This window comes from Medicago sativa, chromosome 4 (assembly GCF_051527215.1).
Source record: "Medicago sativa cultivar Bolivia chromosome 4, Bolivia_mono, whole genome shotgun sequence".
Taxonomy (NCBI): domain Eukaryota; kingdom Viridiplantae; phylum Streptophyta; class Magnoliopsida; order Fabales; family Fabaceae; genus Medicago; species Medicago sativa.
This window is the reverse complement of record NC_140752.1, coordinates 50,287,340-50,293,826: the sequence shown is the minus strand read 5'-3', so window position 1 is coordinate 50,293,826 and position 6,487 is coordinate 50,287,340. Positions and strand designations below refer to the sequence as shown.

The 6,487-nt window shown below is 32.5% G+C and overlaps 1 long non-coding RNA gene across 1 annotated transcript; it reads left to right on the top strand.

Annotated features, from left to right (window-relative positions):
* Positions 1 to 3,647: 3,647 nt before the first annotated feature.
* LOC146929612 (uncharacterized) lies at positions 3,648 to 5,543 on the top strand. The gene is made up of 2 exons (XR_015006092.1): positions 3,648 to 3,975; positions 4,072 to 5,543. It is a non-coding gene; the product is annotated as an uncharacterized LOC146929612 (long non-coding RNA).
* The last annotated feature ends 944 nt before the right edge of the window (positions 5,544 to 6,487 follow it).

The following is a 6,487-nucleotide window of genomic DNA, read 5'->3' as shown; positions in this document are numbered from 1 at the left end:
GGTTTTAGGCCTTGCACTCAGGGTTAATGTGTCATTCTTGGCCATGACCCTACATGCATCTTCTACCATAGAACAAATTAATTGGTCTTCATAAGGATAATACATTTCAAACCAAAAAGGTACTTAATAATCAATTTTCATTATTGCATTGAAGTGTCAATGATATGTCATATTATAAGATCCTAAATTTTAAGATATTATTTGTTTTATTCCCTATAAAAATTGAGGTTTTTATTTTAATTTAAAAAAGCTTAACTTAATTAAATAATTAGAAACGTTGAATGACAATGACAATATAAATGTGATACTAAAATATAAATTCAAATCTCTATTAAAAAAAATACCAATGTAAACTTAAATATTAAATACTAAATTTCACAAGAAATGAAACCCTTATCTTCTCATACTTAACTCTCCAAGATAAAAACACTAGTTCAATTTATTAAATGTGGTTAAAGTTTGACTTTGTAATTTTAACCTATGAAGTTTAAATTGTAGAGTCCTCGCGGGTACATGTGATAATCAAAGGGGACACTCTTTGTATCAAAATTTCACAGGTCGAATATGAGAATGGCTTTGAAGATTGTCAGCATAATCTTCGTGGAAGACTGTTTTTGAGCAAAGGCGATAGACCAATTTCTGTCGGTAACCTTCATGAGAAATTACTTGCGTTATGGAAGCCGACCGGAAAATGGAAGATCATTCCTTTGGGAAAGGTTTTTTTGATTTTGAGTTTTCTTCGATGGAAGATTTGAAGAAAATTTGGGCATCGGGTTCTTGGAATCTCAAGCCAGGTATTCTCCGTCTCTCTAAGTGGTCTCCAGAATTTAGCATTCACAATTATAAACAATCTCATGTGCAAGTCTGGATTAGATTGATAGATCTCCCTTAAGAGTATTGGAGACATACAACTTTGTTTGAAATTGCTAATGGGGTGGGAACCCCTATAACTTTAGATGATGCGACTAAGAATCGCACTTTTGGCCATTTTGCAAGGATCTTGGTTGATCTTGACCTTTCCAAAAGAATTTTTAATAAGATTATGGTTGAACGTGAAGGGTTTTCCTTTTATGTTGAAATTCAATATGAACGGCTTCCTGAATATTGTAACAATTGTGCTACAATCGGTCATTCCATCGGTCAATGTAAGTGGTTACATAACAATTATAACCTTTCCAAGGAGATTGCTATGAAACAAAAAGAGAATGCTCACAAGGGTTAGACATCTGATACTATGAAGCACCCCATTCCTCAGCAGGCTAGACAGCATGAGGTTGAACTATCTAATGTTATTGTGCAACAATCAGGTTGCAACAAAATTGTTGTAGATGAGGATCCACTTATTATTGATATTATACGGTCTAGAGAGATGGCAACTACAATGCAAGTAGGAGATGCTATTAAGTTTGTGGAAGAGACATCTTCTATTTCTGTTGAAACCGTTGAAACTCTTTCTGTGCAAGTTGTGCAGGTGGAAGACACCTTAGCTTTGGCTAAGATACATAATGGGAACCAACAAAGCAACTCTTTAGCTGATATGCGTATCACTGGCCCTTGGTGTGATGCAGTGACTGATATGGATTACTGCAATGATCATACACTTGATGACTTTGAGCAGGAATTGGGAACAAATAATTCTGTAATTGGGACAAACTCTAACTTGTCAAATTTTAGTGCAAATGTTATTCATGATATGCAAGTTTTAGGACTTGTTCCTTCTGTGACCCAACAAACTATGAATTTTTTTGAGTGACTCCTGGGCTAACATGGGTCAGAAAGAAGATACTGCTGATTTGACAAGAGACACAGGCCAACCATTTCAACTGGTGGTCCCAAGAAAGAAGAAAAGCAAGAAGCAGCAGTCTGACACGAGCAAAGGTTTCAAGGTGGGCACTTCTAGCCGTTCGCCTCGCTAACTCTTTAACGGGTCTCTTATATCTTGTTTTTTGGGGTTTTCCTCTTTGTTTTTTCTTTTCCTGTTTTTGCTTTTAATTTTATTGAGGGTATTGGTTTTGTCCCCCCTCACTCTTTGTATCTCGCTCTTTTTATATATGATTAGGGTTCTGCAGTAGGAAACCCCTCTGCATTCCCTTTTTTTGCTTAAAAAAAAGCCCTAAAACACCAAGCCCTACACACAAAACTCCCACTAGTTAATTGCTCTTTACACTTTAGAAATTGGTCTCCACACCATAAAATTATCTAAATACCCCTAACGGTAGTTAACTACCGTTCTTAAAAGATGCTAAAACCAGCTAAGCTTACTCCTACCTCATTATTCCTCTACCATCTTTTTTCATCTTCCATCAAAAACCCCTGAAGTACAACTTTATTTCTCAATCTTTGTCTAATCATTGAATAATGATTGTTAAAAGGTTCCTACACACATTTACGTCAATAAATAGGTAATGCATCTTTTAACCTGTTTACATTGTTTGATTTTTCTGTCATATAGGTAATGCATCTTTTAACCTGTTTACATTGTTTGATTTTTCTGTCATATTTTTGTAAACTGGTCTGACAAAGTCGTAATGACAACGACAATTAACTGCAGCTGGCTCCAGCGGTACTTTACTGTCGTTGGTGTCCAATATCTTTTTTTTTAAAGCAATATCGTTTTTTTTTGTTGCCTTTTTTCCATGTTCCATTTAATGCTTGAATTAATTAATAACATTTTTTTTTGCAATATTATGTTGTTTATTGATAATTATAGTTGGAAATGCCGAAGATGATTTGGTTGAGTCAAAACCAAGATTTGTCGATTGTTCCATCGAGTTGAAATTGTTTAAGGTTGAAGCTTCGGTTGATGCAAAACCAAATCTTGATGAAGCTTCCGTTCATGTTGAAACTTCACATATTGATTCCGGTGTGTCCCAACTTGGTTACAATGAAGTTGACACGACACCTTTCTTTTCAACCACAGATACTTGGAAAGTCAAAGATAATATGATTAATTTGGTTCGTCAACAAGTAAATAGGGTGGAATTAATTGCCGAGGAGCCCAATGTTTATTGATAATTAATTTTTGCAATATTATTGTTATAGTAAGATCCAATTTAAAGAGACTTTGTACCAAGGTTACAATTGGCTTGTGAAAGGAGTGGTTATTACGAAGCACCCAAGAAGGAAGTGAAGAATGAAGCAATGGACTCAAGAAAATGTACCTGTGGGTTCATGTCTATTCTATCAGGTACATCAAAAGCACGGTGACAGAATGATCATTAAACAACATTATTAAATAACATTTATAGTGTTAGAATGATCATTTGTGATGATTAAACGTAAAGTTTAGACACCCTGGAGTTTTTAAAAGGCTGCATTTTGATCCAAGTCAACAACTTAACGGCTACATCAGCATCAGCTAATTATTAACTGACAGCCGGGGTAACGGTGAAATAGTTTATTAACTTAAAGGACCTATTTAAAATTTTTGAAACTTAAAGACTAACTTGAGAATTCTGTCAAACTAAAAGGACTTAATTAAAACTTTCGAAACTTAAAGGATTAACTTGAAAATTTTATAAAACTAAAAGGACGAAACTTAATATTTAGCCTTATCCTCTTCTTAGTTAATTTCAATTTCCATTGACTTTGAATCAAATCTAGGTTATGAATACTATTGGCTTCTACTATAATATAAGAAAGTAGTGCACGCTCAACCACAGCTTGACCTCTGGCAGCGTGTGTGAGTGCCATTTGGCAGCGGCTTTGCTTGACAAGTGGACAGCTCTTCTGCTTGACATATGGCATCTGGTATTTTCAAATTTGCTTTATGAAGAGAAAGGTCATTTTGGGGGGCAAATTCTTACATTTGAATTTCAAATTTCAATACCCTTTTCTATAAAAGTTAATACTTCTACGGATCTCTTCTTTCATTAGATATCTTCTTTCATTTTTCTTCTCTCTCACTTTTTCTTATCTATGTTTAATGTTTAATAATCTATTTCTTATTTTGCAGGAAATGAAACGAAATGTAAGGTAACAACAACAACAACTCTTCTTTCTTCTTCTTCTTGATGTCCTTTTCTTTCCAAACTTTCTAATCTTTACCTTCTCTTCAATTGGATTTTGCAGGAAACTTGAAGTGTTGCAAAAAAAATATTATGAACAACTTTTCAGATCTACAAGTTCATTTGATGTTTAAAGTGTCTAAAATTTACTCTTTTCTCTTTTCTTTATCTAACATGTACCTTTTCAATATTTGTATTTACATTCAACTACAATTTTTTGATCTAGAAATGTTGCAGGAAAGTTGAATGGAGTTCATTTCTCTTTATCAAACTACAAACAAAGAAAAGAGAAAAAAGGGAAAAAAGAAAACAAAGATGGAGAACAACAAACTTAAATGTGTAAGTATGGATAGGAAAGGTGATTCAATGGATGTATCACCTAAAACGAATGTATCAATGATTCAATGGTGTTTGTTCAATCTTTTTCAAATACTTATAAACTTGCATAATCTTCCTTTAGTTTATTATTATTTTTGAAAGAAAAAAAATTGAGTAAAAATAAAGTTTATACTATTTTGTATCAATGGTGTTTGTTCAATCTTTTTCAAATACTTCTAAACTTACATAATCTTCCTTTAGTTTATTATTATTTTTGAAAGAAAAAAAATTGAGTAAAAATAAAGTTTATACTATTTTGTATAAGAAAAAAATAGCTTATAAATAAAAATGAAAAACAACCATGAAGGATTAAGAACAAGAAAAAGAAAATAAAGATGAGTACAAACATCAAAATAGACAACAATTTTGTCTGATGTAAATTGTGTCTACAATTTTCACTTCCATTAATTTGTTTTTACAACCTGTTGCTATTAAGCTATTAAAATACACAGATCTGTGATTTTTTATTATTCAACATGTGAGTTTTTTTTATTATTCAACTGTGAAAGAGAAAATTCTTTATATATTCTAAAAAGAACAGTCCTCATTTAGACTTAGAAAAAAAAAAACAGAGAGAAAGAAAGAGAATTCTTCTGTTTACATCATTCTGTAACAACGTCAAAAAAAACAAAATTTGCAGAAAAAATGGTTTTTCTATTGATATTATGGAAGAAAAAAAAAGTCTTCATTTTTGCTGGAAACGAAATTTGGGATTTTCAGAAAAAATATATTTTTTTTATCAAAATCCAGTAGAAGGATTGTCAAAAAACATCAATAGAAAAAGATTATTTGATCTACATAAGAAATTCTTACATCTTTTCAAAATACAAGAGAATCAGATCCAATTTCATCTTTTAACTGTTGTTGTTGTTGCATGTAATGGAAACATAAGATGTAAAGAACTTGACCTTGATGAAGACACCAACCCAGTTTCATACCATAACAGCGGCGGTTGCAATTTCAGGCGCGGAGGTCGCAATTTCTGGTGTGGAGGTCGACGGGGAAAGTGTTTCAAATTATGATCTTTTTTGTGGGTTTTGTAGAGGAGTTGGAGGAGAGTCTTTTTATGGTATTGATTTTTCAAAAGGTTGTCTATGTTGGCCGAGATCTAGCCAAGAAGGTGGTAGTTGAGAAGTTTACAAATCTATTTGATCTGAATGATAGATGATAAAGAATAGGGCAAGATTATGAGTGTGGTTCAGCCAAAGGCAGCCGGAAATTAATCATGGAGGTTGTGAACAGTAATCCGGCGGCTAGGGTTTGTTAGAAGAGGAGAGCTTCTCAAATTCCTTTGATGAAGAGAGAGAATAAAATTAACAAATGAGCATTTGTCTAAAAATAATAATAATAATAAAGGGTGGGAGAGATAAATTATAAAACTTAAAAGTTGGATTACCGAAAAGAAAAAAAAAATGAAAACTGGTAGCCTATGTTGTACAATACATTCAATTGTTGTACAATACATTCAATTGTTATTAAATTCTAAAATTAAATGGCTGATCTTTGAGAAAAAAATGTGAAAAAATTGATATGAGTATTTACAATTAGATGTAAGAGCATCCACATCCATGCCACCCAAATGAGTGGTATAAATGGGACCCACATAATATATTATATTACTTTACACTTTTCAATTATTTAAACCACTCAACTATATTTTCTAAATATCCATACCACTCCTCTAAAACTCTAAAATGGGTCCCACTTATCTTACACCTACAATATACTTTAAATTATATTTTACATTAAAATAAGTAATTAAAATAAAAAGAACTCAAAAGCAATACAAAAGTTCTGACAAATTCTGGAATGGAACGGTGGTAATGCATTGCCACCATGGTTGGTTTTACTACTTGCTTTTTTGCCAAATAACAGAGGTTTCCTGACACAATTTCATTTGTGGCAGTTATACCACGGTGCAAAAGCACCGATAATCATGCTCTAAGTTACTTAATTGGTTCTCTTAAAAAAATGTTTTAATTGGTTGTACGTGTAAAATTATTTTTCGACCGTCAACTCATTACCATTAAACTTTAAATATTATTGGTACTCTTAATCAATGGTTGTGATGTCTGTGTTTCCTCTTGATGCGTGTCCTCTCT